Source organism: Neomonachus schauinslandi, chromosome 4 (genome assembly GCF_002201575.2).
Source record: "Neomonachus schauinslandi chromosome 4, ASM220157v2, whole genome shotgun sequence".
NCBI classification, from domain to species: domain Eukaryota; kingdom Metazoa; phylum Chordata; class Mammalia; order Carnivora; family Phocidae; genus Neomonachus; species Neomonachus schauinslandi.
In genome coordinates this window covers 66,806,708-66,811,824 of record NC_058406.1, presented here as the reverse complement: position 1 = coordinate 66,811,824, position 5,117 = coordinate 66,806,708, and the positions used below count along the sequence as shown (strand labels likewise).

Below are 5,117 nucleotides of genomic sequence, written 5' to 3'. Positions count from 1 at the left end.
TAGCAAATTAAATACATTTGTTAGTTATGATTCTTTTACGTCTTATGGGAGAAGGATATAGGAGAAGTGTTCTGTAAACTTCTTAAGAAAAGGGACTCTTTTACACCTTAAGGAACAATAGACAGCTGGTACTCAATTTTTTTAAAAATTAATGGTGGTATTTAAAAAAAGTTGATCGACTGCATATCTCCTTATAGGTGTATGTATAAATGGAATTCGGGTTTGTAAGTGGCAAGAGAAGATTTTAGAAACATGACAACATTATATGTTTTATTAATCCTTGTAAGTATAGCATGATCACAACAAAGTCTAGAAAATAAGGAGCTCAATATATATAAATGGCATGTCTTTGACTTACAATTTCTAGCCATTTTATCAGTATACTCTGGAAGTGGTGGGCTATTAATTTTTTAGACTCCTCAATTCCTCAGTGACATTTATTTATTTTTTATTTTATTTTATTTTTTTTTTACCGGGGAAAGCGCGAACGCAGTCCCCCACTACCACAAATTATGCAGTCGAGTTTCCCACATTTGGGGAAATCGCAGGGGTCAGCACATCCGGAGTGCAATGGATAAGCCTCGCCTTGGGAAAACCACCTTCGTGATCATGGTATCTCCCCTGCCAGGTAAGTATCCCCCTCAGTGACATTTAAATCAAGAAAACTCTTCTTCCTTTTTTTGGAGGGGGGATTGATCTAAATTCAAATATCAAAGTTTGGCCCAATATGCTACCCAAAGGAAAAATTTCTTATGTAATATTGCCTTTTCTTCAACCTGCCCACTAGCTGGCACAAAACTGACATGTACATAATGATATTTCATAGATTTTTGCTAAGTAAATAGTGGTACATTTATAACTGTGTATGTGGACACTGTAAATGATATAAATCAACTAACCTGCAAACTCTTGAAGGTTTCCTTCTTGTACAGGGCTTATGCAAGGTTTGCATATCAGTGCAAATGGTAATCATTTTCTAAATAAATTGAAATTAAATAACTTTGAAGAGAATACATTAGTAAGTCTAAGATGATCCATTCTGATTTTAGATAGAGATCTTCCTTATTTTCGACCAATATCTTCCTGAACTGTCTATTCTTTGGTATGAATTTTTTCTGAGGCTTCGTGAAGCTTTGAGGATAAATTTAATCCCTATTCCACATGAAAGTTATCCAACTATTTGAAAAATGGCTATCATTTTTCCCTAAGTCTACTTTTTTTTCAGTCTGAACATTCCTTTAATCATTCTAATATGAGATGGCTTTTAAGGTTTCTCACCATATTGGATAGATTCCAGTTTGTCCCTGTCTCTTCTAAATGTGGCATCAGAACTGAATGCATTACTTGAGACATGGTCTAATTATGCAAAGTACGTGGATACAGATGCCTGTCTTGTTCTGCACTCTATTTCTAATAATTTAGAGTTTTATGAAGGCAGGAAATGCATTCTGAGGAGGGGTTGGCATCATTATCATATTCTTAGTTCTTGAACTTTTACAAAACTAAAATGTTTAAATATTTTTCATACCAAATTCTTTCTAATCCAGCCTCTGTCGATGTGTTCTTATTGCCGTTGAAGTTTTGGATGGAAATAGAGGACTTTATTTTTTTTTTTTTTAAGATTTTTATTTATTTATTTCACAGAGAGAGACACAGCGAGAGAGGGAACACAAGCAGGGTGAGTGGGAGAGGGAGAAGCAGGCTTCCCGCTGAGCAGGGAGCCCAATGCAGGGCTCGATCCCAGGACCCTGGGATCATGACCTGAGCCGAGGGCAGACGCTTAACGACTGAGCCACCCAGGCGCCCCTGGAAATAGAGGACTTTATATCCATGCATGCTACAGCTCATATTTGGTACTGGTCATTGTTCTAATTCTTTGTGGCATTTTTGAATCCTGATTTTACTACCCGATATCTTAGTTACTATATTTTATTTTGTGTCATTCTTGGAGAAACATCTGCGTGGCTACTATGGGTCAGGCACGATATCAGGCAGTGATGATACCAAAGGCAAAGAGACACGGTCACTTTGCTGAAAAAGCTCACAGCAAAGCAAGGACACTGCCAATATAATTATTATGACTTCCATGTTTTCTTTCAAAACCCTGGCAAAAAAAAAAAAAAAAAAAGATAGTACAATTCTCAGAGATCTCTCTTCACATTGACAACACTCCATCACCCTTAGCTCATGAGAATAAAATATAACACCTATCATTTTTATTGAGCACTTATGTGAAGATAGGTAAAAAGCACTTCATGTACATTATATCATTTAAGAAGCACAACATCTTTATGACATAGATAGTTTTAATCCCTCATTACAGTTGAGGAGATTAAGGTTCAGGAAGTTTATGCAACTTGCACAAATTGACATAGCTGATACATTGCAGGGCTTCAATTTGAACCGACGAGGTTCTGAGACTCCAAAATTCATTCTTCATCGTTCTTAAAGAGGTAATTCTGCCATTTTTGGAAACTTTCTAACCATACTATAAACTAGTCTAACTTATCTTCTAAGAATGTATGAGAATTTTGATTAAAAGACTTACCAAAATTCAGTTATACTGTTTTTTGTTTTTTTTTAAGAGTAAAAGTAATATACTTTACCTGGAACTACTTTGTTCTTAGTGAACCCATACTGATTCTTTTTTTTTTTTTAAGGTTTTATTTATTTATTTGACAGAGAGAGAGAGAGCACAAGAAGGGGGAGCAGCAGAGGGAGAGGGAGAAGCAGGCTCCCTGCTGAGCAGGGAGCCCGAAGCGGGGTCAGTCCCAGGACCCTGAGATCATGACCTGAGCTGAAGGTAGACGCCCAACCGACTGAGCCACTCAGGCGCCCCGAACCCATACTGATTCTTTTTTTTTTTTTAAGATTTTATTTATTTATTTGAGAGAGAGAGAATGAGAGAGAGCACATGAGAGGGGTTAGGGTCAGAGGGAGAAGCAGACTCCCTGCCGAGCAGGGAGCCCGATGCGGGACTCGATCCAGGGACTCCAGGATCATGACCTGAGCCGAAGGCAGTCGCTTAACCAACTGAGCCACCCAGGCGCCCCCCATACTGATTCTTAATAGTCACTGACATCATCTCAAAATGCTCACTTTTACTTTAATAATTTTGTCCACATTTTGTTAGAGACTGATGTCAAACTCATTGGTTTGCAGTTCACAGAATCTTTTTTCCTTTCTAATAAAATCAGATCAGCATAGACTCATCTTCAGTTTTCTTGATTCTTCCCCATTCTCCGTGATACCTCAGAAATAATTGGCAGAGGTTCCATGAACACATCTGAAGTTGTTTCTTTCCTGAAGACACCAGAACATATTTATGTAGCTATCTGTTTCACCTTCTTGGGGTTCGGTCCTGTAAAGTGAGTTATTGAAAATAAAGACTGAATTGTTCTGCACCAAGTTTTACATGTTGAACACACTTTTAAATATTTGTTGGAAAAAAAATCAACATAGTGGAGAGGAAAAAAGCCCTACAATCTTGTTTTATATAAAAGAAAGAAAAAAAAAAAAGAAAGAAGACCCCTATTTTTTGCCTTCTTGGGAGGAGCAACACTTATATCACACATGAATGATTCTTTTGTTAAGGAAAAAAAAAACTAGATAAATCTGGATGAGATATTCAAGTTGAGAAAGTCAAGGTCCTTTTGGGCATAGCCTGATGGGCAACATTAGATAAAGGGAAGGCTAAATTTCCCTATAAAAAATTATGAACAGTTTGTCAGTCTGGGAAATAAACTTGGACATGGGCAGAAGGGAAGAGATATGAAAGTGCAGTGGTGTGAGGTGCTTCCCAAGAACATGGCAGAAAGCCCAGAACACAACAGAGGAACACAGATGGAAGAATTCTGAAGCTGTTTACACACAAATCTCAAAACATGGCTGTGCTAGCCCAAGAGGTGATACGGAAACGATTAATAGAGGACAGCGTCCTTTTCTTCAGGATAGTGGGTGATCCCAATTTTGTAAAATAAAAAATACCTTTGAAAGAGGAAAGAACTTCTATGGGATAACATTTATTATTCCAGTTTGAGTGGATATTAGAAAATAATAAAGCCCGGGCGCCTGGGTGGCTCAGTTGGTTAAGCGACTGCCTTCGGCTCAGGTCATGATCCTGGAGTCCCTGGATCGAGTCCCACATCGGGCTCCCTGCTCAGCAAGGAACCTGCTTCTCCCTCTGACCCTCCCCCCTCTCATGTGCTCTCTCTCTCTCGTTCTCTCTGTCTCAAATAAATTAAAAAAAAATCTTAAAAAAAAAGAAAATAATAAAGCCCTTATCTTCTTATAATATTCTACAATATAATTTTTCCCTAATTGTACTTTCATTACACTGTATTTTTAAGAGTTGCATTCTTTCATGGAATACTATATATTTTTATTACATAGAAAAGCCCAAGATTATTTCTGGTGGGTAAGCAGAGAGTGAAAGGAAGATAAGTTATCAAGAGAATGTCGAGTCCTCCGATATGAAAGACTCTTTAAAATGTTATTTTACTCTAGCTAGAAAAGACTAGAGCGTCAGTTTAATATGAATTTCACAGAAATAACCAAAGAAAAGTAAAAGGCTTTTTAAGACCATTTTTTCCCCAGAAGAACATTGTGTGTGTATACATATAATATTATTTTCAATATTCCTAAACTATTCTTAATAAATATGTTTAATAATAAAACTAATTCTGATGGGGAGTATAAAATAATGTATATATTGCATTATTAAAAGAGATATGTGTATATATGTGTGGGTATGTGACAAAAAAATGTGCACAATTTTTAATCAGCTTGAAAGTAAAAATTTGTTGCTGAGAATGTTTCTCCTTGGTAATATGCAGTATTGGAAGCATCAGCAGAGTAGTATTATGTTAATGCATTACAGCTGGAAGATGAACCTTGCTGAAAAATTCAAGAAACTGAATACTGAACAGTTAGTTGCAGAAGGGCAATTATGAGACCTGGTATGGTTTCATTATCCAAGATGAGTGAGAATAAAATGCAAAACTGAAGCATAAATGATGCAAAGCATATTAGGTATTAGATTTCTTTTTTGTTTTAATTATCTAAGTTTTCATTAATAAGTGCTTTGAAATATATGACCTTTTCTTTGATGCTGGCTA

At 36.5% G+C, this 5,117-nt stretch overlaps 1 non-coding gene across 1 annotated transcript; it reads right to left on the bottom strand.

The window, feature by feature from the left end:
• Window positions 1–472: 472 nt before the first annotated feature.
• On the bottom strand, window positions 473–636 carry LOC123324790. Its single transcript, XR_006540055.1, has one exon. It is a non-coding gene; the product is annotated as a U1 spliceosomal RNA (small nuclear RNA).
• Window positions 637–5,117: the final 4,481 nt, after the last annotated feature.